The sequence below is a fragment of the Geotrypetes seraphini genome, chromosome 11 (genome assembly GCF_902459505.1).
Source record: "Geotrypetes seraphini chromosome 11, aGeoSer1.1, whole genome shotgun sequence".
Classification (NCBI taxonomy): Eukaryota; Metazoa; Chordata; class Amphibia; order Gymnophiona; family Dermophiidae; genus Geotrypetes; species Geotrypetes seraphini.
Window position 1 is genome coordinate 61,577,764 of NC_047094.1, and position 27,659 is coordinate 61,605,422.

The 27,659-nt window shown below is 47.8% G+C and overlaps 1 protein-coding gene across 4 annotated transcripts in view; it reads left to right on the forward strand.

The window, feature by feature from the left end:
* Nucleotides 1-27,659, forward strand: part of CDKL4 (cyclin dependent kinase like 4) — a 175,270-nt gene that overhangs the window by 657 nt on the left and 146,954 nt on the right. The gene's annotated exons all lie outside the window — the stretch shown is intronic.

A 27,659-nucleotide genomic window follows, 5' to 3' on the forward strand; every position in this document is an offset into this window, starting at 1 on the left:
AGACCAAACATTATAGGGCAGATTCAAGAAACTGAAAAATGAGTGCTAAACTCCAATTTTATAACTGCAGTTGAATGTAAAATTGCAGCTATAGAATAGAGTGTAAGTTGTCATGCATGTGCTAACTTTAGACATTAACATTTATGCCAAGTCTAAAGCTGATAATAGTTTTAAGTATGATAGTATTTTATAACTTGCATGTGCAACTGCAAGTCATTGGATTGGATTTATTAATTTGATATACTGCTATTGACAACTAAGTATGAGTGGTTTACAGTATAAACAAATTTGGAGAGAAAAATATTACATCAGTAAAAGACGAATACAAAAACATATTAGGGGTCCTTTTATCAAGCTGCGGTAGGGGTTTAACGCACGTTAAACTGCCTGCTGCGCTAGCCGCTAATGCCTGCATTGAGCAGGCGTTAGTTTTTTAGCCTGCTGCAGGGGTTAGCGTGTGATGAAATGTCATGCACTAACCCCGCTAGCGCGGCTTGATAAAAGGAGCCCTTAGTCTAACAAATAAAAATAAGTCTACAGCTTAGATCATAAGTGTCCTCAAAAGAGCAATACTGCTGAATTAAGATCGATCTAATCATCTTAAGAAAAGTTTAATAAGAGTAATCACCATGAAAACCATTTAAGAATGAATTCCAAATAGCTGGACTGGGAAAAGAGAAAGCTCCCTAATCTGCCTTTTGTGCACATCCCCTTTATAGTTGTATGCTACAGCATTTCCTCATATATGAGGTTTCTTCAAAAAGTTTCTGCACTGTCATATTTTTGTTGGAAATGGTTGGAGTGTGAGAAGTGGTAAGAGAGCATGTTGTAGAATGTCATGGGAAAAATGTATCGCAAAACAGGGTGATTATGTGGAAAAGTGATGTAACTTTCTTTTGAAATATTTAATAAATAGTGTTAAAAAAATTAAAATGCAGAAACATTTTTAAGATCCTTCATAAATGCTTATAAAATGACTTCCATAGCACTACACTCTCATGAGTTGGAGTGTCCCAAAACTAAATTGAACCCTGTGAGACATGCCCTTAGTTATCCTTCTCCACCTATTGTTGCGCCATGGCCATCATAGAAGAGACAACTTAATGGAAGTATTTGCACCCTTCTCTCCCTTGTGCCCTTTTACAGCCTCACTCTGCCCACGAGGAACATATTGCTCAAGTTGATTTACTGCTTAGTTGAATGCATATATGAAAGATGTAGGACAACCTACTTTGCAGAACCATTTATCCATTTTATTCAGTGGTATGGTGTTCATTTCTTTTGAATGGATCTGCTTGAAAATGGTCAAACATTAAAATAAAGCAAGAGTTGTCTGTTGTCCTAAAAATAGATAGAGAAGTAGCATAGAGACATAATAGTGATGCTAATGATGCCTTATGTTAAAACAAGATTTGCACATTGACACACAGTAGTGCTGCCCGATTCACCGATTCACTTCAATGAAACGATTTGTTGTACGAGAAAGTCGAACTCAGCGATTCAGGGACCAGCATCCCCCCACCTCCCTACATACCTCCGAGACCTCCTAAAGCAGTGATGTGGCAGAGGAAAGCTCTAGCGGGGCAGGCCGCAAAGCAGCCTGTTCAGAATGCTGCTGCCGCTGCTGCACAGGGGAATGGGAGGGAGAGGATAAAAAACTACTGCACAAGGGAATGGGAGGGAGGGAGGGATCGAAAGCTGCTACAAAGGGAATCAGTGGGAAGGGAGGAAAGCTAGTGCTCAGGGGATGGGAGGGGAGGACTTAAAAGAGAGAGAAGAAAAGTCTTTTTTTTTTGTTTTGTTTACACCACAGGGCCAGTATGGGGTTGGAAAGGGCAAAGGGGGGTGAAGTGGATGAAAAACAACAAATAAACCCGCCAAGACGTGTGAAAAAAATGCCTGATTAGGTGGGAAAATCGAATTGAAAAATCGATTTAATAGTCTGAATCGAATTGAAAAATCTTTCCCTGAATCAGGCAGCACTAACACACAGTTCATTTAAATCCCATGGCAAATAAGAGTAATGTAAAAATACAGGTCCAGCAACTTTTTTCAGACTTCCTTAGAGGAGAATGGAACTGAAGGGTAGATGTACTTGACTTCTGAGAAATGTTATAGAAGGATATTAAGGATTAATATCAGCCAGCTGTGGTCAACATTTTTTAAAATTATGATCACTTCTAGCTAAATTAGACCTAGACTTTGAAGGCCAAATTCAGTTAATGATGCCCAGATATGGGCACTGAAAAAAATTGGTACCCTGTGAAATTCTATAAAGGGCACCCTTTATAGAATAGTTATCCCAGGACAAGCAGGCAGCATATTCTCACATGTGGGTGACGTCATCCACGGAGCCCCAGCGCGGACAGCTTTTCAAGCAAACTTGATTGAAGTTTCAAGTTTGCACACTGCACCACGCATGTGTGTGCCTTCCTGATCCACTAGAGGGCGCATACCCTCCTCATGGTCCTCAGTTCTTAGTTTTCCGCTGAGCCAGAAAGACCTTGTCTCTCTTCTCTGCGTTCTTCTAAGTGCCTTTCTGGCACCGCGGCTTCTTTATTTTGTTAGGGAGTCGCTGTGCGTTTGTTAATTGATCGTGTATTTCTTTGTTTCAAAAAAAAAAAAAAAAAAAAAAGAGGACTTTTTATTGTGTTTTTCCTCCGGCAGGCCCTTCTTGGGCCTCAGCCATGCGGCTAGGCCTCATTTGCCTGCAGCTGTATTTTCTTCTTCCCTGGCCTCTCTCTGGGCTCACCTCGTGTGAGCAGAATGGCCGGGACCCTCTTTCCTTCGTTGGAATCGGACTGTGCAGCTTCGATCCCCGGTAAGTTTTTCTTTCTTTCTTTCTTCTAGGTGCGTTACCTCGGTAACGCCACCGGCTGAGTCTCAGGCATTCCAGGCATCGAGTGCGATCGTGCCCGCCTCTACGAGACCTTCAAAGCGTGCCTCCTTTCATGGGAATACTCATATCGAGGTTGCCCTTATGGAGTGCACTGCTGCACCTTTATTACCAGTTTCATTGGTACGGTGCCGACTTCTGAAACTCGATGTGCCTCGACGTCGACTGGAGCTTCGTGCCTCGACGTCGACTGGAGCTTCGTCCCTCGACGTCGACTGAGGCTTCGTGCCTCGACGTCGACTGAGGCTTGGTGCCTCGACGGAGGCTTGGTGCCTCGACGGAGGTTTGGTGCCTCGACGGAGGCTTCGTGCCTCGACGGGGGCTGTGTGCCTCGACGTCGACGGGGGTTTCGTGCCTCGACGGAGGCTTCGTGCCTCGACGGAGGCTTCGTGCCTCGACGGAGGCTTCGTGCCTCGCCGTCGACTGAGGCTTGGTGCCTCGACGGAGGCTTGGTGCCTCGACGGAGGTTTGGTGCCTCGACGGAGGCTTCGTGCCTCGACGGAGGCTGTGTGCCTCGACGTCGACTGAGGCTTGGTGCCTCGACGGAGGCTTGGTGCCTCGACGGAGGTTTGGTGCCTCGACGGAGGTTTGGTGCCTCGACGGAGGCTTCGTGCCTCGACGGAGGCTGTGTGCCTCGACGTCGACGGGGGTTTCGTGCCTCGACGTCGACTGAGGCTTCGTGCCTCGGCGTCGACTGAGGCTGCGTGCCTCGACGGAGGCTGCGTGCCTCAACGGAGGCTGCGTGCCTCGACGGAGGCTTGGTGCCCCGACGGAGGCTGCGTGCCTCGACGGAGGCTTGGTGCCCCGACGGAGGCTTGGTGCCCCGACGGAGGCTTCGTGCCCCGACGGAGGCTTCGTGCCTCGACGGAGGCTTCGTACGTCGACGGAGGCTTCGTGCCTCGACGTCGACGGAGGTTTTGTGCCTCGACGTCGACGGAGGTTTCGTGCCTCGACGTCGACGGAGGCTTCGTGCCTCAACGGAGGCTTCGTACCTCGACGTCGACGAAGGTTTCGTGCCTCGACGGAGGCTTCGTGCCTCGACGGAGGCTTCGTGCCTCGACGGAGGCTTCGTACGTCGACGGAGGTTTCGTGCCTCGACGTCGACGGAGGTTTCGTGCCTCGACGTCGACGGAGGTTTCGTGCCTCGACGTCGACGGAGGTTTCGGGCCTCGACGTCGACGGAGGTTTCGTGCCTCGACGTCGACGGAGGCTTCGTGCCTCGACGTCGACTGAGGCTTCGTGCCTCAACGGAGGCTTCGTACCTCGACGTCGACGAAGGTTTCGTGCCTCGACGTCGACTGGGGCCTGGTGCCTCGACTGAGGCTTTGTGCCTCGACGTCGACTGCGGCTTGGTGCCTCACCACCGCCTGAGGCCTTGTGCCTCGACGTAGTATGTGGCTGGGTGCCTCGACGTCGTCTAAGGCTTTGTGCTTTGATTTTCTGACTCAATGTCGACTGGGGCTTGGGGTCTCGATGTCGACTGAGGCTGTGTGTCTTTGTACCTTCAACGTCGGCTGCGGCCGTGTGCTCCGCGTCATTTGACGCTGGTGCTTTGACGTCGCCTGAGGCTTGTGCCTCGACGTCGACTGAGGCTGAGGGCCTCATCGTCGGCTGGAGCTCGGTGCCTCGTCGTTGCCGAGGCTTCGTGCCGTCGACGGAAGCTTTGTGCCTTGACGTCACTTGGGCCGTTTTACCTCGGCAGCGGCTGAGGTATTGGGCCTCGGCGTCGACTGCGGGTTTGCGCCTCGGCGTCTCCAGCTCCGGTTTGAGAGGCTTCCCCGTTTTCTCTTCGGTTCATTCCGGGCAGCCGTGACGGAATCTTGTAGTGCGGAGTTTGGTTTCCTGGAGGAGACTCTCTCCCTGCTCCGGCTCTATTGCTCCCGCCATGCGTCATCTCGCTTGGCGCAGAGTGTGGCTGAGGATCCGAACCTCCGGGGTCGTCTCGCCGCTTTTACTTGCGTGAGTTCTGCGCTTCTTCAGGCCTCTCTTGCGGTGGCCACTAACCGCCTCTCAGACCGCGACCGGTCCTTCGCCCCTCGGGATGCCTCCAGCTAAATCCCGTCTGCCTTGGTGGGTTGGTCTCCTTCTCCGGAGGGGCCCTCTGGATACCTTTCTTGTGTTATCTCGGCCTCCTTCGCAGCAGCCGCAATAGCTGCAGCAGCGCCGGGTTGGGTTCAGCCGCCGGCTTCGGCGACTCCTGGCCGTCCTTTTGACTATTCTCGCATAGCCTCTGGGCTGCTCCCCTTCTGGGGATTCCTCCCCTCCCTTCGGGAGGGGTGTCTCTGTGTCTACGCACCGGGAGTATTGCCTCTCTTCTGTCGGTTGGGCATTCCCATCCTCCCTTCTGCGTCTGGTCCTGGCCCTTCGTGACCTGCACTAGTTTCTAGTACGGGAGTGGGTCAGACTCTGCCCACCCCGGTCTCGGGAGTCCGTCGGGGCGGACCTGGACCCAGTTTGTCTGCGCTCCTTCTTGTCTCGGCCTCAGGGGGAGGCCCTTGTTTGTTTATGCCGGAAGGTGGCCCCTCTGTCCTCGGTCCGCCTCCGGTCTTTTCTGCCTCTGCCTCGGCAGGCTGCCTGTCGGCGCTTGAGTCAGCTGGTGTCTCAGCGGTCTTCGGCCTCGGCTGAGCTGTTGCTGATCCTTTTTGGATCAGGGGTCTCCACGGTGATGTCCCGCTGTTCGTCTGGTTTCATCTTCGTGTTCCCCGCTGGACCCGAGCATCTCAGTGATGGCAGGATCGGGATCCCGCTTCCCAGCACATTGTGGTGCCTCCCTCCTGGACACGCTCGTTTCGTTGGTGGGCCACCACTTCGTATCCCCGCATCAGAAGGTTCTGCCGATGGACTCCTCGGCATGGGCTTAGGGGTGCACCTCGACGGCCTTCGGACTCAGGGTCCTTGGTCGGGTGCAGACTGTCGCAGCCGCATCAATCTGATGGAGCTCCGGGCCATTTACAATGCCGTGGTGGATTTTCGTTATGGGTTGCAAGATTGCGGGGTCCTGGTGCGTCCCGACATCTCGGTGGCGTTATTTCTGTGACCAAGCCAGGGTGTACAGGTTCCCTGTTACTTTGCAGGGAAGCCCTTCGTCATTGGCAGGGGACGTTACACCACTGCTTCTTTCTTCGGGCGGTGTTTTTCCAGGGCGTGCAGCATTGTCTGTTGGACATGTTGAGTCGCCCTTTTCGACCGCATGAATGGTTGCTCCATTCTCGGACTCTGCGGCATGTGGTTGTTCGGTGGGGAACCCAACAGGTAGTTCTGTTCGCTTCGCCCCTCACTCACTGGTTGCCTCGATATTGCTCGAGGATGTTCTCCTGGGTTCGCATCGAGGAGGATGCTTGCCTTCTCGATGGAATGGGCAGGTTCCTCTATGCGTTCCCTCCCTTTACTCTGATTCTCGGGTCTTTGATACACCTCCTGTCGGTCTGCGCCACCAGGATCTTGATGGCTCCTCTGTGGCCCTGGCGGCCATGGTTCTCCCTGCTCCTCCAGCGTGTCAGGGAGACTCAGCTTCTACCTATGTTCCCGTCTCCGCTGTCTCAGTGTTGCGGTTTCTGTTGCATTCCAATCTGCAGTCTCTACACTTATCAGCTTGGTTCCTCGCAACGTGCCTCCCTCCTTCTGTTTCTCTCAGTCGGTGGGGGTGTTCTCGAGGCCTCTCCAAAGATCTCCACTCGGCAATGCTTTTCCCAGATATGGTCCTGATTTGCTGAGTGGTGTGCTGAGCACCGCATGGATTCGCTCTCTGCCTCCTTGCCTTCAGTGCTGGATTTTCTGTTGCACTTGTCTCGGTCTGGTCTCAAATCTACATCTATTCGAGTCCACCTCTGTGCTTTTGCTGCCTTTCTTCGGCCGCTAAATGGGACGCTGCTCTCCGTCCACCAGATGGTTTCCCGTTTTATGAGGGATTTCTTCATTGTACATCCCTCCGGTGGTTTGGGATCTTTGTGTGTTCCTGGCTCAATTGGTGATACCTCCATTTGATTCCATTGATGAAGCTCTTTTGAATTACTTCACCTGGCAGGTGGGTTTCCTGGTTGCTCTCACGTCTGCTCGCAGAGTCAGTGAGCTGCAAGCTCTGGTTGCGGACCCGTCTTTTCCTGTATTTCATCATGACACGGTGGTCCTGCGTACTCAACCCCAGTTCTTGTCCAGGGTGGTTTCGGACTTTCCTTTCGATCTTTCCATTGTTCTTCCGGTCTTTTTTCCGAAGCCCCACTCGCCTCCTAGCGAGGTGGCGCTTCACACAATTGACTGTCAGAGGGCGTTGGCTTTTTGTCTTCAACGCACTCAGTCTCCTTGGACGGTTCCTCAATTCTTTTTGTCCTTCGACCCTAATTGGTTGGGACGCCCAGTTTCCAAGCGCACCTTGTCCAACTGGTTGGCTGCTTGTTTTTCCTTTTGCTACGCTCAGGCTGGTCTCGCGCTGCAATGTCGAGTCACGGGACATAAAGTCCGAGCGATGGCGGCTTCTGTAGCTTTCCTCAGGTCGACGCCTATCGAGGAGATTTGCAAGGCTGCCACTTGGTCTTCGGTTCATACTTTCACCTCCCACTACTGCCTGGATACTCTGTCCAGGAGCGACGGCCGGTTTGGCCAGTCGGTTTTGCGTAATCTGTTTTCTTGTATTGCCAACTTCCCTCCGTCCCTTTTTGGTTAGCTTGGAGGTCACCCACATGTGAGAATATGCTGCCTGCTTGTCCTGGGATAAAGCACAGTTACTTACCGTAACAGGTGTTATCCAGGGACAGCAGGCAGATATTCTCACAACCCGCCCGCCTCCCCGAGGTTGGCTTCTTTGCTAGCTATCTGAACTGAGGACCATGAGGAGGGTATGCGCCCTCTAGTGGATCAGGAAGGCACACACATGCGTGGTGCAGTGTGCAAACTTGAAACTTCAATCAAGTTTGCTTGAAAAGCTGTCCGCGCTGGGGCTCCGTGGATGACGTCACCCACATGTGAGAATATCTGCCTGCTGTCCCTGGATAACACCTGTTACGGTAAGTAACTGTGCTTTTTGGTCACCAACTGAAACCACGTGTAAATCCTGGCATGCATCCGCAGTATTCTATACTACTACAACAGCTTATTTCTATAGTGCTACTAGATGTACGCAGCACTGTACACCTTATATGCAAGTACTTTCTCTGTCCCTAGTGGGCTCATAATCTAAGATGTTTTTTTGTACCCGGGGCAGGGGAGGGTTAAATGACTTGCTTAGGGTCACAGGGAGCTGCTGTTGGATTTGAGCCCAGTTCCCTAGGATCTAGGAACACTGCACTAACCATTAGGCTACTCTTCTAGTCCAATAATAATAATACTCCACACAATTTTCTGGAATGCCTCTGATGCGCCCATGCCCCTTCCATTAGGGTTGTCCAGAAAAACCTAAAGTTGGAAAAACTGGGAATTGAAGATTTTCCCATGAATTTGATTGTGCTTGATCAGAAAATAATTTAAAAAAAAATTTGTAAAGCCCATCTTGGGGTCGCTCAAAGCCATTGATTACATAAACTCAAGTTTTTCTTTAAAATTTGCTATTATTTTTGCTTTATGGAACACATTTATTGGTATTATAGCCATAACTTTTTATTTTTTCACATTCAGCTTTTTAAAATACATTTTATTAAATGAACCTTCAGTATCTGCACTTATTGTGGAAAAACAACAGAAAATTAACATACTTCACTAATAGCTAAACGTATACACTTTGGTGTAGTCCTCTATCAGTGCTGGTCCAAATACTTAGGGCTCCTTTTACGAAGGTGCGCTAGCGGTTTTAGCGTGCGCTGCAATGCTGGCGCAGGGGTTTGCGTGCACATTCTTGAAATAAGATAAAGCTTGCGATGCTGTTCAACTCCTTGCAACAAGGCCTCATGCTACACTGGGTTTGTATTGATGCTAATGGCAAAGTCAGCTATCAGTTTAATACCTCACTTGGCTGTGTTGTTAACCACCTTCACAGTATTGACAAACTGTTCAGCAATATGGAAGTTTGGATTTTCAGACCACCTGTCCACTGGCTTTGCTAACCATTCATTCTTGTACAATCCCTCTCTATTCCTGGACAAGTGGGTTATGCATCTATGGTTACCACACAGCTTGTAGGAAGCCTCATTTACACAATGTTTTCAGTCCCTCCCCTCTTACCTCAGGACTGCTCCCCAGGACTCCAGTTGCATTCCTACAAGCTAGACAGTAGGAGCTTGTCTTTTCTGCTTGTGTTTATTTTTCTTTAAACTTACCCCCTCTTCTACGAAATTGCGCTAGCAGTTTTTACCTCGGTGAGCTGAGCTGAATGGCCTGCGCTGCTCCCAATGCTCATTGAGTTCCTATGAGCGTCGGGAGCAGTGCGGGCCATTCAGCACGGTTCTCTGCACTAGAAACTGCTAGCATAGTTTAATAGAAGAGGGGGTTAGTTTCTTTGGCCCTGATTCACAGGTTTAGCGACAATTGCTGCTAATTGACCTGATTCACAAAACAGCCCACTGCCTGTTTTTCCTCTTGATTGGCCATTCAAATTTGTAAAACTCTATGCAAACTAGCCAAGCGATTGATTCACTAACATTTGCTTGGCTATTTTACATCGGGTTTTATGATCCTTAAACCCAACTGCTGTAGACCTATAGGTAACTGTGTTACTGACAGGTCTGCTGGGGTTTTTTTCATTTTTTTAATGGCACTGATATTTTGCATGTATTACACATGCCAAAATATCTGTCCCCCCAAAAATTAAAAAAATCCTCCACCACCGCTGCTGGCCCTCCCCAATGACCCGACGACAATCGTGCCCCCTCTCCCCCGACAATTGTAGCGACCCATCCGAACTCCAAAAAGATGGCAGGAGGGATGCCCACTCCCTCCTGCCCCCAAAGGCGCCCGCCCACTCCCTGAAGAAAAAAATGTCAGTAGGGATGCCCTCTCCCTCCTGCCCGCAAATACATCCCATGGAAAAAACCCAGCAGGAGGGATGCCCTCTCCCTCCTGTCATCAGGATCGGCCCCCCTCCCCCGTACCTTTACGTCTGGAGCAGGAGGGGTGCCCAGTCCAACCCTCCTGCGCAATGACTGACAGTTGGTTTGTTTTGCAAAACTGTACTAAGTTATGTCCAGCTTCATTTCTTTCTCCTATGCCGTTCTTTCCAACCACTTAATATCCTTGTGGATAATAAAATATCAATTGTTCCCAAAAGGTTTTTCACAAACTACTGTAATAAATCTCATAGAAATGTCAATAAAGCCTAAATAACATCCTAATCAAGTTGTTCAAACAACAATCCAAATCTTAAAGGCTTTCCCAAATAACATGTTTAACTAGGAGGTTGACGTATCATAAAGAGGCAGCAATTTAATACATAGAACCTCTTATAACATTTATGTTATTTCAAGTTTTTATCCTGAATTTTTAAAGTGCCATATAATCATCTATGTTAGACCTCCTTCGCACTCTTAATTATGAACTTCCGTGGTGTCTAGTTCAAGTTACATATTTGTATTTAGTGCAAAACATAACACCTGAATTTCTGAAAAAGAAGGAAAAAAACAGCAACACTTAGCTTAAATGGCCATTTGCCAACTCCAACATTGGTAAGTAATTCATTGGACACCCAGTGCTCTTCTTTGCCAAGAGTGTTTCAACTTGAACAAGCCTTCCTTGGGGGAATGATGAAATGTTGCTGAACTCAGTAATTTTATCATGCTCCTGCTACGGATTTCCTCTCGATAAAATTACTAAGTTCAGCAACATTTCATCAACCCCCGAGGAAGGCTATGCGTGTTACACACAATATCTACCCCATTAAAAAAACCACACAAGCCAAGCCCCCTCCCCCCCTGATGTCAAGTTGCCGCACCCTCCCCCCCCCCCAACAACAACGGGCCCCATTTTAAAAAAACATGCAAGCCAAGCCACCACCCCCGACTACAACTGCGGCTCCCTGAACCCCCCAATGATGACAGCCACTCACGCGAGAGACAGAAGGGATGCCCACACTCTCCTGCCTCAGCAACTTGCAGCAGCAAAAATTGGCAGGAGGATGCCCTCCTGAACCTCACCCCGTGTACCTTTGTCAAGTTGAGAGCAGGAGAGATGCTCAGTAGTGCTGCCCGATTCAGAAAAAAAAATTCGATATGATTCAGCCTATTGAATTGATTTTTTGATTCGATTTTCCTGCCCAATTAAGTGTTTTTTCAAACATCCTGATGGGTTTATTTTATAGCCTCTTCACCTCTTTTATCTTCACCCCCTTTGCCCTCTCCTACCCACACTGGCACTGTAGTGTAAACAAAATAAACAAGACTTTTGGAAAGGGCAGGCTGCTTAGACCCTTACCATAAACTGACTCAGACCAGGAATGCTGTTGCTTAAAAGTACAGATTTATCATAAAGTAAATAGCAGCATATGAAAAAGAAAGCAGATTAACAAATTGACATTCAAAGTGTCACAGAGTAGATATAATTCTACACCCTGCAGAAATGCAGAAAAATACCCTATCTGTGTCACTTCCTTATCTTACACGAATTGATATAGATTGTAATGCATGGCTAATAATATTAGAAAGTTTCTGATAGGTTATTAGCATTATCATAAGTGATCAGTTAGTCTGATTTGCCAGCATCATCAGCAAAATTAATTCCATGGTTACAGATACATATAATTAGCTATATCCCTAATTGACGTGAAGGTCATTAACATCTGCTTATGTCCTTAAAGCAATTTTCCATTTACGTATGTCGTTATCAGATTGGTTTAATGGCTAAAAACCACCTAAGATTATCTTCCCCTGACACCCTTCTGCTTGGGGCTTTTTCAGAAGTTATCTGTGTATGACCTACGCCCAATTCCAAGAAAGGCCCCGTCCTGTCCTGCCAGGTGCTGTGGTTTTGCATACATGCAGACCAGCCTGTGTTCTTAATGTTCCATCAACCAAGGCAACTGTAGTTCAAATGTTAACATAGTAGATGACGGCAGATAAAGACCCAAATGATCCTTCTAGTCTGCCCAACCTGATTCAATTTAAATTTTTAAATTTTTTCTTCTTAGCTATTTCTGGGCAAGAATCCAAAGCTTTACCCTGTACTGTGCTTGAGTTCCAAGACTTACTCCAGCCCATCTGCACCCTCCCAGCCATTGAAGCCCTCCCCAGCCCATCCTCCACCAAACGGCCATATACAGACACAGACCGTGCAAGTCTGCCCAGTACTGGTCTTAGTTCAATATTAAATATTATTTTATGATTCTAAATCCTCTGTGTTCATCCCACGCTTCTTTGAACTCAGTCACAGTTTTACTCTCCACCACCTCTCTCGGGAGCGCATTCTAGGCATCCACTTCCCTCTCTGTAAAGTAGAATTTCCTAACATTGCCCCTGAATCTACCACCCCTCAACCTCAAATTATGACCTCTGGTTTTACCATTTTCCTTTCTCTGGAAAAGATTTTGTTCTACATTAATACCCTTCAAGTATTTGAACGTCTGAATCATATCTCCCCTGTCTCTCCTTTCCTCTAGGGTATACATATTCAGAGCTTCCAGTCTCTTCTCATATGTCTTCTGGCACAAGCCTCCTATCATTTTCGTCGCCCTCCTCTGGACCGTCTCAAGTCTTCTTACGTTCTTCTCCAGATGTTATCTATGTTATCTGATGTCCAAAAAGGCTTTTACTCCATCTGTAGTGGGCAACTGTCAGAAAGACAACCTTGTCACTTGTTGCATCTGTCCAAACTTTGCATCCTGTGCTTACCGTACATAGGCCTCATGCCTGACCTGCTGTCCATTGTTTCACCTTTGGTCAGGGAATATAGGAAATACAGGAATCACTGCTAGAGGCCTTTCACCTGCATAACTGTCTCTGTCTTCCAGCTGGGCACTATAACTTTTCTTCTTTCTCGATGCTAACCATACATCTTCCATCTCTGTCCTCCCTTTCCGTTTCCCTTCCCTCCCATAGAGGTCTGATATCTTTCCTTTTTTTTGTCTCCATCCCCAGATCCATCTTTTCCTTAGCAACAGCAGCAGATGAATCCAGAGACCAATGGGATAGCACACATTTACCAGCAGGTGGAGATAGAGAACTGATTGACAGGTGGTCCTATTGGCTGGCACTCCTCCTGTATCGTCAGTATTCTCTATCTCCCAGCAGGTGATGGTCGCTATTCAACTAGCTCCTGGAATCTGGCTGTGACTGGGCCTTTATTTTCTCCTGTTGAGGCTTTCTCTTCAGTGAGCTGGCTAATCTATTTCTCCTGTTGAGATCTTCTCTTCAGTGAGACAGGGGTGTTCGGCTGAACGGTGCCGGCTTTAGAGGTTACACTTGGGCCCCCCCCATGTCCCTGCCTCACCCTCCCTCCTATGATAGAGCAGTGTTCTTCAACCTTTTTACACCTAAGGACCGGCGGGGATAAAAAAATTATTTTGTGGACTGGCAAACTACTAGGACTGAAATTAAAAAACCCCATTTCCGCCCCGTCTCCGCGAGCTCGGTCCTCGCAAACCATCTGATCCCATCCGCACAAGCCTCAGTTATGACTGTATACTGGATGTATTTTATTAAAGTATAAAAAGAAACAATATTCTGTACAATTGTCATTTTATAAATACAAATAATACAGAGCAAGGATCAACAAAACCCCTGTCTCCCCTCCCATTCACATATATCCCCTCTACTATCAAGAAAACTGAATAAGCCAAATTATTACAGAATGCTACACAGAAATATCATGCTAACAGAATACCGCAGTCACACATAGCAGGAATAGGGTTATGGGAGTGCAACTAGGGCAACTGCCCCTCTGGTCATAGAGAGCCCTAAGCCACTGCCTGGACTTTGCAGTCCCCAGTTATGTCTAACACCAGCTCTAGCAGGATATATATTTCAAATCTGATATATTCTAATCACAAAATAGAAATAAATTTATTTGTTTCTACCTTTTGTTGTCTCTGGTTTCTGCTTTCATCTTCTTTTCACTCTCTTCCTTCCAGCGTCTGCCCTCTCTGTCTCTTCAATCCAGCATCTGCCCCTTCCATCTACTGTCTGACCTCTCCCCCTTCCATATGGTATTTGTCCATATGCCCCCCTCCTCTTTTCCAACCAGCCTATGCCCCTCTCTCCTTTTTACACGATTCATTCCAGCTTCACTGCTCTCTTCATTTTTATCTCTTCTACACCAGATCTTGCATCTTTGTCCCTCTCAATTTCTCTGCTGACCCCCTTCCCATCTCATTCCTGTCTCTCCCCTTCCCCTCCTCTAATCTCCCTGCAAGCTGTTTCCTTCCTTTTTTTACTCCCTTCCCTCCTCCCCCTGTCCAGCAGTAACTCTCTTCCCTTTCCTTTCCCTCCTCCCCTCTCAGCAGCATCTCTCCTTCTCCCTCCCTCCAGGTCCAGTAGCAGCTGTCCCTTTTTTCCCCTTGCCCAGCAGCTTCCCAGACTCCTTTCCCTCCTCCCCTCCCAGCAGCATCTCTCCTTCTCCCTCTCCAGGTCCAGTAGCAGCTGTCCCTTTTTCCCCTTGCCCAGCAGTTTCCAAGACTCCTTTCCCAGCAGCATCTCTCCTTCTCCCTCTCTAGGTCCAGTAGCAGCTATCCCTTTTTCACCATGCCCAGCAGCTTCCCAGACTCCTTTCCCTCCTCCCCTCCCAGCAGCATCTCTCCTTCTCCCTCTCTAGGTCCAGTAGCAGCTATCCCTTTTTCACCATGCCCAGCAGCTTCCCAGACTCCTTTCCCTCCTCCCCTCCCAGCAGCATCTCTCCTCCCTCTCCAAGTCCAGTAACAGCTGTCCCTTTTTTTTTCACCATGCCCAGCAGCTTTCTCCCCTCCCAGCAACTCTCCTTACTTGCCAGCATTGCAATTCAGTAAGGCAGCCTCGGGTCCTTTGTTGGGTCGCACCGCCTCTGAGGAAAGCGGAAGTTGCATCATCAGAGGCAGCCCGACTCAGCAAAAGCGCCAAGGCTTCCTTTCTGAATCGCTGCACTTGTAAGGAGAGCCGCTTGAAGGGAAGAAAGCACAGTCTGAGGCTCCCCATTATATCTCCGGCCCTGTGCTCCTCGATCTTGCCGGTCCTGCGCGGACCAGCAGGAAATTTGAAGATGTTGATCTTGCCGATCCTGCGCAGACCGGCAGGAATTTTCTGCGGACCGGCGGTTGAAGAACTGTGTGATAGAGGGTCTGCCTTAGTCCCTATTTTTTCTTCTTTCCCTTATAAAAAAAAAAAAAAGGGACTTCTCAGCTACATTTTTGCACTGCTAATGCTGAGCAGCCGGCGTTTCCCGGCATCTACCGGCCCTGTTCCATGGGTTTCTGCTCTGTTTGTGATGAACAACCGGCACTTTCATTCAGCTTGTGAATCTTTTGGCGGTTGCTGTATGCAATGCGGTCTCGACGTCGCGTGAGTACAGCCGCTGTTATTTTGTGTTCTGAACTCTGGGGTTTCGGTTGGGCGGACCTAAGGTTTAGTCATTCGGGGGTGCATGTGTGTTTTTTGGAGGGCTCCGGTTTGGTCATTTGCAAGATGTTGAGTGGCAGCCATTTCTCCCGCGTGGAGTCGGTGTGTGCTTCTTCCTTTCTGCTATCGGCAGAATCGTTGAGTTTCCGCGGCTGTATTTTTCAGCGGGGCGGAGCTCTTTTGCTGTCGGCAGTGCCACAACGTTTCCTGCGGCCGTACATTTCAGCCGGACCGAGCCCCTTCGCTGTCGGCAGGGCTGCGGCGTTTCACGAGGCAGTTATTTTTGGCAAGCAGTACTGCTTCACTGTCGGCAGAGCCGCAGTGCTTACCCAGCCTCTCATTTTCAGTGGGCCGAGGTGTCTGGTTTGTTGGACATGGTTGCGTTGGTTGTGAAATTTTTCTGGTAAAAAAAAAAAAAAGTGAAAACACTCCATATGGCGCGATTTGTGACCTCGGGGAGTATTTCTTTGCACTTTGCCTGCTGTTTCAGGTGCGTGCTGGTAATATGCGCCCAGCTCGTTAGGTATGGCAGGGGGTTGCAGAATGATTTAACCTTGGTGGTTGCAAGCCCAGTGTGGTGGCATTCTGCACCAGTTTGGCAGCCGCGCATCACGGCAGCGGGTTTCTCTTTGTCTCTCTTGGGGGTCTGTCAATCTAGAGGCTTTGCCTGCTTGGGTGTTTTATTCTCTGGTTCTCTGGATGAGTTGCAGATGAGTATAGGGGAGACGCCAGATGGTCGGTTGAATCTCCTCCTATTCATGTGGCAGGACTGGCTTCCTCTATTTTTTGATTGGCAGGTCTTCCTGGTTTCCGACTCTGTTACAAGGCAGCCTGGTCGCCATCGTCTCATCCATCCTGTTAGGCGGCCCAACATGCTGGCGGCACGTGCGGTGCAGCTGCTTGTGGCCCGGGGCACCATTTGGGGGACCTGGGGGTAAGTCAGTTTTTTTCCATGAGCCTACTTCTTGGAATGCCTCATCCAATCGAATAGGCCAGTATCAAGTCCCTTGTCACCACTTGCTACCGGTTCTGATTTCTCTGCTTCCTCTCTTTTGCTGCAGGTTGGTTTCAAGAGGGGCGTAGGATATCTGGACGTTGCTTTCATTTCTGTAGTTTTCTTTTGAGATCACTATCTTGTCTTCTAGGCCTTAAGGTGCAGTTTGTTTGACATTTGGTGCATACTGCAGCTTCACGGTTCTGCCTAGTGCGCTTCCCTTTCAGGGCTGTTGGGGTTTGGTAGCGATTCCGTGCCCTACTCCTTCCTTCTTTCACCACGAACCTGATTTTTCGTAGCAGTTCTTTACTCCATCTGGATCTTCCTACTCTTGTATGGGTCAGGCCTCATCCTCCTACACTTCCTTTGTTGGGATCTTGGCTCCCTCTGCCAGCTCATCCGGCGTTCTCACGAAGGGGGAGACATGACACTGTCCAGTCAAGGGGTTCTGGACTCTGTTTATGTTGCTTGCAGCTTTACCTCCTTCTCTCATATTCCGGGTTCTTTCTGGGTGTCACCAGGTGTTGAGCGGCCAAAGGTGGTGTTGGTTCTAGGCCCCTTCAGCTGTTCATGAACAGTTCCTCTTGTTCGCTAGGACAGGGGAAGTTATTCTTTTTTGATACCCCTGAGCAGTGTGGTCAGACCAGGACTGGATTTTGTATGGCTCAATTTCTTTCTCTACTTCGGTTATTTCAGTATGACTACTGTGGGATTGTTCTTTACAGCGGTTCACCTGCGGCAGTTCCTTTCGGTGTAGGCTCTCGACGAAGATTATTTACATATTGAATTATTCCGCGGTTTCGGTCGTATCTTTGCTTTGATGTCCTCGGGTGGTGTTTCCATTTGTCATCGCCACGTCATCTTCCAGAACTGGCATTTCTCATCCAGACGTTTCCTGACTTGCACTTCCTTCTGCTTGTCTCTTGACTTCTTCCGATGGCTCTTTCGGCCCTCTCATGAGGGGGGAATATGCTATGTAGTCAGGTCTGGCGGCGTTGAACTTTTCAGGATGCTTGCAACTTTGAGTCCTCCTCAGATTCCTATTTCGTTCTTAAGGTCTCTATGTTTTGAGCTTCCCTTTTCTGCATACCTGGTCCACAAGGGAAGTTCTTCTACGGGCGTCCTGGTGCCCAAAGCGAGGGTGTTGGTCAGTCTGGGGGCTGGATAACTTCTACTGACTTAGTTTCTCACAGTGAACATTTCGGAGGTCACACTGTGTGCTTATTTCCATTGGGAATTTCGGCTCGCTTTCACTTGAGACTGCTGCAGCAGTCGCATGTGTTCCATTGGTTCCATGTATCTCGAGGCTCCGATTGTTGTTTCTAGAAGGCTCCTCGTGCATCGCTCAGTATCTTTGATGACTCTGTGGGATTGCTCCTTTAAGAGGTGTTCCTCGGTCTTTGCTAGTCTGGCTCCATGTCGCCACTCACCCCAGGCTGTCAGGTTGGGTGGGCTCGGTGCCTTCATTTCTCAGCGCAAGGAGTCGGTACTCGTTCATTCTTCTGGACCGAAGCACAGTCTGACTACCGCAGTGTTCTCCCCAGGGCCTTTCAGCCGGGCGCTCCGCCCAGCTAATTTAGATGAGCGCCCAGCTGTAATCTCGATCGCAATCCTGCTGCTGCTGCCGCCTTCTGCTCAACATTTTTAAAAAAACCCTTCTCACCGGCTTGGAGATTTACTGGGCTGACTCAGCACAGCCTGAATCGCAGGAGCCTGACTTTTTTTTAGTTTTTGTTTTTAACGCCAGCAAGTGACTTGAACCCATGCTCCGGGGCTCTAACATGTGCATGCCGCTTCTCTTCGAAACCGGAAGTCACGTCCTGAGGGAGGAAGCGAGGAGCATGGGTTCGCTATAGGAGACAGGTCAGCTTACAACTTGCTCTTGCTTGCTTCGGGCTTTCTTCGCTGCCGGATCCTGCCTACTTTCTGTTTCCGAAAGTAGGCAAGACCCGGCAACGAGGAAGGCCCGAAGCAAGCAAGACCAGCGAGTTGTAAGCTTCCTTCCGTTGCTGACTTATGGACGATAGGTCAGCGATGGAAGGAAGCTTACAACTTGCCTTAGTCCAGCCCTGCACAACATGCGGTCCAAAACGGATCTCACTGCCGATATGGCTCTCACTCTGCTCTCCTTTGAAGATCAGCTCAGGAGGCAAAATTTAGCCCGAGATCAGATGAATATTAAAGGGCATTTGAAGGCATCTGAGCAGATTGAGGAAAACATGTCCTGTTTTTCCATGCCTAAAAATACCACCTTGTCTAATGTAATCTCTGATCAGATCCTTAAGAGTGATGCAACTATGTATGCTGGACAGTCTCCTCCAGTAAACAGAGCTTTAACCCTTTCAGGACCAAGGGACATATTTGTCCCATAACTTTAAAATCCTATAAATTTTGATTGGGATAGTCTACAGTTCTAAATTTGACATGTACGGATTCCATATGATACTGCCTTTATGTAAACAAACTGGTTCCAACATTCATTCATTAGCATCATTGCCAGATTGACGAGAAGATTCACTTGCCACACTGTCCATAAGCCAGAAGTGTGATTTTTTTTAAAAAAATAATGATATTTCCCAAAAAAAATCAATTTTTTGGCATCTGCAAGCCCTTTTTACCATAAAAATGTCGTCAAAACCACAAAAATTGGCCTACGATCCTTATGGTCCTGAAAGGGTTAAAGCCTGCAACCATACAGAACCAGATGGTCAAAGGGCTCCGAAGTGTAGTATTGCCAAGAGATCTGTCTCACAAGTTTCTGACGCTGGCAGATGTAAGCACAGCACAAGAAATAGAGATTTGTGGCATTCTGTGTAGAAAGCTGATGCATAATGAATTTACTATTACCCATGTAATAGTGCCAAAGCAGTTTGCTGGACCAGACTACAGTACAGTGATATGGAGAATGTGGAAGAATTATTCAGTGTTCAAGATCAAAATGATCTCCTCACAGAAGAAAGAAAGAGAGAGGCCTAGACCAAAGGGGAAAGACAGGAGGCAGATACTGGAGAGGGGGGGAAGAGAAGGGAAGGAGATAGAGATGTCAGACCATGCGGTGGAGTGGGAAGGAAGGAAGGAAGGAAAGGAGAAGAGAGAGATGCCAGAGCATAGGGGTGGAGACAAAAAATGGAGAGGGGTTGAAGCTGAAATAAATCATGTACAAAGGAGAGAAAGGGCACAGGATATAGAGTTTATTGAAGGGACATAGAAAGAGGGAAGATACCATATGGAACAGAGAGAGGGCAGACACTGGATGGAGAGGGCAGAAAGGGTGGACAGTGGATGCAAGGGGCAGAGATAGGGTGGACAGTAGATGGAAGGGGTAGAGAGAGGGTAAAGGCTGGGTGGAAGGGGCAAAGAGAGAGGACAGATGTTGCATGGAAGGGAATGAGGACAAATGCTGAATAGAAAGAGAGTGAAGAGAAGATGATTAAAGCAGAAACGACAAAAGGTAGAAAAAAAAAATTTTTGTTGCTTTACGTAGAATCAAGTAGTATTGTAACTGTATTGATAAAAATTTATCAATAGGAAATGGAAATAAGGCAATTTTGGGAGGGAATATACCCCTTTCCTCAGGTCAGGACAGGATACCATAACAGCTGTATACTGCACTGTCTTGAAGAAAGATTTGGCCTCTGAAAGCTAATTGAAAAATGGATTAGTTACATTACATTACATTACATTACATTACGGATTTCTATTCCGCCTATACCTTGCAGTTCAAGGCGGATTACAAAAGATTTGACTGGACATTTTCCAGTGAAGATACAATTTTTTTTTTTTTTTTTTTTTTTTTTGACAGAGGAGAGATAGCTGGATAGATTCCTAAGGGGATTTAGGGTTGGATAGTAAAATGACAGTGCCGAACTGTATGATATGGACAAAGAGAATATTGTTAGAGTAGGTAAGATTACCATCTAATTTTTGGGGTCTGTTTGCTTGGAAGGTGTTTAGGTGGGTTATTTGGGGACGTAATATCTTGAGGTAGGTGAAGAATGGTTAAGATATTTGGATGAATTTTTTGAAAAGCAGGGTTTTGATTTCTTTTCGGAATGTTTTGAAGTCGTCCGATGTTGTCAGCAGATTGGAGATGGTATGGTTGAGTTTTGCTGCTTGTGTTGCCAGAAGGTTGTCAAACAATTTCTTGCGTAGTGTGCCTTTGAGTGGGGGAAAGGTAAAAGGGTTTGGGGTTCTTCTGTGTCTTGAGGTGGAGATCTGGTTTAAGCGGTTGTTTAGGTAGGAAGGGGAAGAGCCATGTAACGCTTTGAATAATAGGCAGTAGAATTTGAATTGAATTCATGCTTGTATGGGTGGGAGTCTAAGAAGGCAGTAGTTATGTGATCATATTTTCTGAGTGAGTAGATCAGTCTGAGGGCGGTGTTTTGTATGGTCTGGAGTCTTTTTATCAAAGTGGCTGGACAAGGAAGATAGAGGGAGTTACAGTAGTCCAGCAGACCTAAGACTAGGGATTGGACAATTAGTCTGAATTGTGCTGGGTTGAAGAATTTTCTGATTTTACGTAGATTTCTCATGGTTAGAAAAGCTTTCTGGGTCGTCTTGTTGATTTGGGACTGCATTGTGCAACATCTGTCTATTATAACTCCTATTAGTCCAATAAAATGGAATTTTCATATTTCTCATTATTTTATTTCTATTTGTTAATTTGTAAAGTGGTGACTTATGTAGAAGTTTTTTTCAAATTTACATCTACTGTCTTTATATTTTGCACAGTATTAGGGGACATGTGTCACTGTTTCTGTGGTGTTGCATTGTATGCAGAGTCTGGTTTCTTGGTTCAGTTTAACTTTTGTCTACATATTTCTATTTTTAGTTTGTGATTATTCCATATTGGGCGAGGGTGTATCTGTGTTCTGTGTGTATGAAAAGGACATAGCTTTCTGTTAGCATCGACTACAGGATCAATTGACTGTGTAGGATCTGGTTTGTTTAGTTTTACAATGCGTGTGTTGGTGTTCTAGTGCTCACTGCAGTGTTTAAGATGCTGCCTTTTCCTAGATGCACGCTTATTGTGTGACTCATGGATTATTTCTAAAAATATCTTTTTTTATATAGAGGAGGGGGTTGTTAAAAAAATGATTAGCACTGGCTGCCATATATACTAGATACACCATTGGATTTAATGACTCTATTCTAACTTTACTGTTGATGTAGGTGTTCTCCCCCCCCCAACACACAGACACACATTATAAAGAATTAAATTAAAGTTGTATTATCATCAAGTAGCTTTCAAATGACATTATAAGCAAATAAAAATAAAATATTTTTAATGCATTGCTAATTATTACCTGCATCTTTACCTATACTGTTTTGCCCTAGCTCTTACTTTGCACTATAGCAAAATAAAAAAGAAGCAGATAAAGAAAGTGCAGAGGCGAGCTACAAAACTTATTAAAGGAATGGAACATTTGAACTACAAAGATCGACTTAGGAAACTGGGACTGTTTTCCCTTGAGAAGAGAAGACTGAGAGGGGATTTGATTGAGACTTTCAAAATATTAAAAGGATTTGATAAAATAGACCAAGAAGCAGCATTACTGACATTTTCATATGTGACACGGACAAGAGGTCATAGCCTGAAACTGAGTGGCAGCAGGTTCAGGACAAATGTCAGGAAATTTTCTTTCACACAGCGCGTGGTGGATGCTTGGAATGCACTCCCGGAGGAGGTTGTGGAAGAGGCTACTGTACTGGGATTCAAGCGCAAGTTGGATGCATACCTTCTTGCATATCATATTGAGGGATACGGTAAATCCGGGTCTCCATAAAGGAGTACCTAAATGGGCTGCCGTGTGTGCGGATCGCCGGACTAGATGGACCTCGGTCTGATCCGGTGAAGGCGTTTCTTATGTTCTTATGTTCTTAGATCAATCACACAGGTGCCCATCAAGACTCAGTAACACCTCTCCATAAATTATGTGGAAGAGGTCTGGAAGTGGGGATAGCATCTATTTCATATCCTCAGTGAGACCTCAGGAAGGAACCTAGTGATCAAAACATTGTTAGAGGTGTTGTACAGCCATTTCTTGTATAACTGGATGAGCTATATTTATCTTTTTTTTTTAGTTGTTTAAATTCATGCAGAAATAAATGGTTAGATTGAACCTAATGACTTCATTAACGCATTTCCCTTTTTTAAACCTCTATACTATTTGAAAGAGGGTGAATATCTAATTATTCACTTCTAGAATTGGATACTTCTTAAATTTAGTAAAAATATTCTGGCACAAGTGTCAAACCTTAAAAAAGGAAGTCATATCAAGCATTGGAAAATAATAATAATTAACTAATAAAAATAGTATACATTTAATTTTCCCCACTACCAAATTTCCCCACCTCGCCCCACCCGGCTACTTTTTCATGCCACCCGGCTGGAAAAAATTTCTGGGGAGAACACTGCTACCGGTTCTGGAGTTTCAGACCGTTGTTCCGGAATGACATTGATGGTCCTTTGGGGCAGTGTACTGACGGTGGTATTCCCTTACAGCCCGGACGGTACGTTACGTCCTCAGTTGGAGAGTTATGTAATGGTTCTACTTCAAGGAGTGGAATCTAGTCTTCCTCTTATGTCTGCCCCTCTTTTTACGGGACAGGTATTGGATTTAGATTCTTGCTCACCACAAAAATCTGAGCATGGACGACTATTGTATGTTCACATGTACAGTGCTGTGTACGCCTTCTGCGCTTTAGAAATGTTAGCTTGTAGTTATATTATCATCTTCTACATCCTGGGCTTTAGGTCTTGTTTGCTCAGGCGTTCCAGCTCTTTGTTTTTAGGTGAGCTCTCCTAGACTTAGACCGCTTGGCTTCGCCTCGAAATTCCTTGCTTCCTTGTTTATTCAGCATATACTGGGGATGGCAGTCAGTGGGGGTAGCATCGTTGCTTCTTCTCGCCTCTGGTTTCTCTTTTTCTTTGTTCCCCTGGCTGCTGATTGGATGGTTTCCCATCTCGAGCTCTCTTTCATGACACGGTCGTTAGAGAATCTCCAGATTGGCTGCGCCATCCTGTGCGGATCTGATGAGTCTTTCGACGGCCAACCTGTTGAGATTCCTGGTATCTTCGGATGTTCTCACCTAGGGTCCGATCAACATGGATATTCGTCCTCCTTTGGTATTATGACAGAGCTTTTGAATAGTTATGTCTGTCGTGTAAGGGTTATGTGAAGCTGGTTATTCCGTCTCCTCTCCATGCGATACAGACTTCTTCACCTGTGGCTTATGATTCCGTTTGGAGGTTTTTCCTTTCTAGGATACTTCTCAACATTGGCACCCTTCCAGAGTTCTAGGATTTATATTCTTTCTTTTTTGGCACAAACGTATTGCCAAGGGCTTAGCGTTCCCTGTCCTTCAGCTTCAAGTGGCAATCTTAGCTTGTTACAAGGGCGGGATATCTCGCTCTTCACTCACTTCTCAGTTTCCGGTAGCTCAGTTCCTATACGGAGTATAGTATATTTATACGCCTATAGGGGAGTCCTGTCCGGAGGGCACTTCTTAGGGTAGTTCTTCGCAGTTTACAGAAGGCTCCGTTTCCAACTTGTCCTTTGAGACTATCAAAGGCTAGGACTTTGTGCTTGGTGTTTCTTGTGGCTATGGCTTCAGCTCGGCTGTTTTCTGGGTTGCAAGCCTTGTACGGCGGGGATTCTTATTTCTGATTTACTCATTCTGAGGTGTCAGTTCAGACAGTGCCTCAATTTCTTCTAGGTGGTGTCATCCTGTCTGTTATGCCGCTCTCTCTTTTTCTTCCTGCTTCCTCGGAGGTGGAATGGGGAGGTGAGCTTTTCTTAACCTCGTTGTATTCTTCCAAGGCCGCGTCCCACGTATGGCAGCGGCCAACACCTTCATCGATCGATGGGTCCAGGAGGACATTCTTTACGCTTGCTTGATGGTAGGGAAGCAGTTGGCGAAAGGACTTCTTGTACCTTCAGCCAGATAAATGGCGTCTACATGGACTCATCCCAGCGGTTTTGTCATTGGAGGGGTTTTGTCGTGTGGCTTCTTGGTCTTCTGAAAGTGCTTTCTCTTAGCATTCCCGGTCGGATGTGGCGGTGCGTGTGGAGAATGCGTTGGGTGCTTCGGTTGTTGCGGAGGTGGCGTTTGCTTCCCACCCAGATTGAGGATTGCTTTGCTACATCCCATTGGTCTCTGGATTCATCTGCTGCTATTGCTAAGGAAGGAAAAATTATGTTCTTACCTGTTCATTTTCTTTCTTTTAGACGCAGCAGATGAATCCAGAGCCCCACCCTTTCCGGAGATTGTCTGTGGGGTTTTTCTTTTGCAACTTTCGCAATCGGTTATTCTTGTTGGTTGTATTCCGTATTATTACCTTTTGAATTTTGTTATGAGGAAGAAGTTTTTTACATGCTATGCCTAGTGATGGTTCCGAATGCTTGGACAAGGAGCAATACTGACAATACAGGAGGAGTGCCAGCCAATAGGACCACCTGCCAATCAGTTCTCTATCTCCGCCTGCTGGTAGATGTGTGCTATCCCATTGGTCTCTGGATTCATCTGCATCTAAAGGAAAGAAAATTAACAGGTAAGAACATAATTTTTCCTTCTCAACTACCCTTTCATCAAGTATCTCTCCCTCCTTCCCCACCACCCCAGGGTTCACCATATCTCCCTTTCTCTCTATCCCTCCTTCCACACAATCCCTTGTGTCCAACTTCTCTCCCTTTCTGTTCCTTCCCTCGCTAAATCCCATTGCCCATCATCTCTCTCCCTCTCCTCTGTTTTTATCCTATTATTTCTTCCCCCCAGTCCAGCATATTAATGTCTCTTTGAACACCCCTTTCCTCCCTCCCTCCATGTACTTCTACACCAGGGCCTCCCCAAAGGCCTGCACCCCCCCGAAGGCCTGAAACCCCCCCTCCCCCCCAAAGGCCTGCGTGTTCCCCCCTGGCCTCCCGCGCATCCATTTATCTAATTCGAACAGCAGAGCAGCCTGCAGAGAAGATTGCCAGTGCTAGAGATCTTTGCAGGCTGCCATCGGTCTCTGGAGCTGTCTTCCCTCTGCCGCGGTCCCGCCCCTCCTTCGACATCAGATCGCGGGAGAGGAAACCAGCTCCGGAGGCCGATGGCAGCCTGCAAAGATCGCTAACACTGGTGAACCTCTCTGCAGGCTGCTCTGCTTTTGGAATTAGGTAAATTGATGCGCGGGAGGTCGGGGGGGGGGAAGCCACACACCGCAGCACTTCCCAACTAACCCTCCCCCTCTAAAGCAGGAGCGGCAGCGGCTGGCCAGCAAGAGTTAGTGCTGCCGCTCCTGCTTTAGGGGATGAGGAGGAAGGGTCAGTTACCGAATCGGTAGGCCGTTTTTTTTTGTTTTTAAATCGATTCACCTGAAGTGAATCGGTGAATCGATTTGAATTGTGAATCGAGCAGCACTAATACTCAGTCCCTCCTGCTCCGAGGCCCACCAGTCCAAAATGGCTGGCTTTCCCCTCCCCAGTACATCATGTGATGCACAGAGAGAAGGGCCTATGTCCCTGATTGGCTTGACTGAGCCAATCATAAGAACTGCCATCTCCGGATCAGACCTTCGGTCCATCAAGTCCCGTGATCCGCACATGCGGAGGCCCAGCCAGGTGTACACCTGGCATAATTTTAGTCACCCATATCCCTCTATGCCTCTCGTAAGGAGATGTGCATCTAGTTTGCTTTTAAATCCTAGAACAGTGGATTCCGCAATAACCTCCTCTGGGAGAGCATTCCAGGTGTCTACCACTCGCTGCGGGAAGCAGAACTTCCTGATATTTGTCCTGAACTTTTCCCCCCTTAGCTTCAGTCCATGTCCTCGTCACATTGGACATTGTAAATAATTTTTTTTCCTGCTCTATTTTGTCGATTCCTTTCAGTATTTTGACAGTCTCGATCATATCCCCTCGCAGTCTCCTTTTCTCAAGGGAGAACAATCCTAGTCTCAAGTCGTTTCTCGTATTACAAGTTCTCCATACCTTTTATTAAGAACATAAGAACATAAGCAATGCCTCTGCTGGGTCAGACCTGAGGTCCATCGTGTCCAGCAGTCCGCTCATGCAGCAGCCCAACAGGTCCAAGACCTGTGCAGTAATCCTCTATCTATACCCCTCTATCCCCTTTTCCAGCAGGAAATTGTCCAATCCTTTCTTGAACCCTAGTACCGTACTCTGCCCTATTACGCTCTCTGGAAGCCTTTCCACTTAGGATTTCTGGAGTCTATAAGAATGATCCCTCCACATCAATCTATTGGAGCTCTGAATCATTCACAATGCTCTCCAAACCTTTCAAGATCACCTTCTCAATCAAGTCATTCTAATCAGAACAGATAATCAAATGGCCATGTACTACCGTATTTTTCCCTCCACAAGACGCACCTGAACATAAGGCACACCCTAGATTTAGAGGAGGAAAACACGAAAAAAACCATTCTGAACCAAATTCTCCCTGCCAGGCTCTTCACCCAACCCCACACTCCTTGCCAAACTCTGTACCCTGTCCCCCCTTCCTGCCAGGCTCTGTACCCTGCTCCCCCCCTCTGGTGGTCTAGTGGTAGGCAGGGACAGGGAAGCAGCCATAGTGGCTGGCAGGCAGGTAGGACAGGGCAGGCAGGCCTCCCCCCTCCCAGACAGCCCCCCCAAGGCAGGCAGGCCTCCCCCCTCCCAGGCAGCCCCCCCAGGCAGGCAAGCTTCCCCCCTCCCAAGCTTACCCCCATGCAGGCAGACCTAGCTCCCTCCCAGGTAGCCCCCCCAGGCAGGCCTCCCCGCAGGCCTGACCTCATCCTCCTTATTTTTAATTCAGCAGGCAGGCCCCCCCCCGTACCTATTTTTAATTAGGCAGGGCAGCTCTCCCTCCTCCCCCCCCCCCATTACCTTGTTTAAATTCTGAGGACCTCCCTCCCTGGATGCGGCTGCCTGTAGCACTGACAGCTGACGCGGTTTCCTCGGAATCTTCTTCCCTTGTGGCAGAGGCACACAAGGCTGCCGGCCTGGACCCGTGCCACTTCCCACAAAAACTCTCCTATTAAGAACTCCATGGGAAGTGGCACGGGACCAGGCCGGCAGCCTTGTGCCCCGCTCTGCCACAAGGGAAGAAGACTCCGAGGAAGCTGCATCAGCTGTCAGTGCTCCAGGCAGCCACGTCCAGTGAGGGAGGGCCTCTGAATTTAAAAAAGGTAACGGTGGGTGGGAAGGAGGCCGGGAGCTGCCCTGCCTAATTAAAAATAGGTTCCAGGGGGACGGGGGCCTGCTGCGTCAGCTGTCAGTGCTCCAGGTAGCTGCGTCCAGCGAGGGAGGGCCTCAGAATTTACAAAGAGGTAACGGGAGAGGTTTGGGTA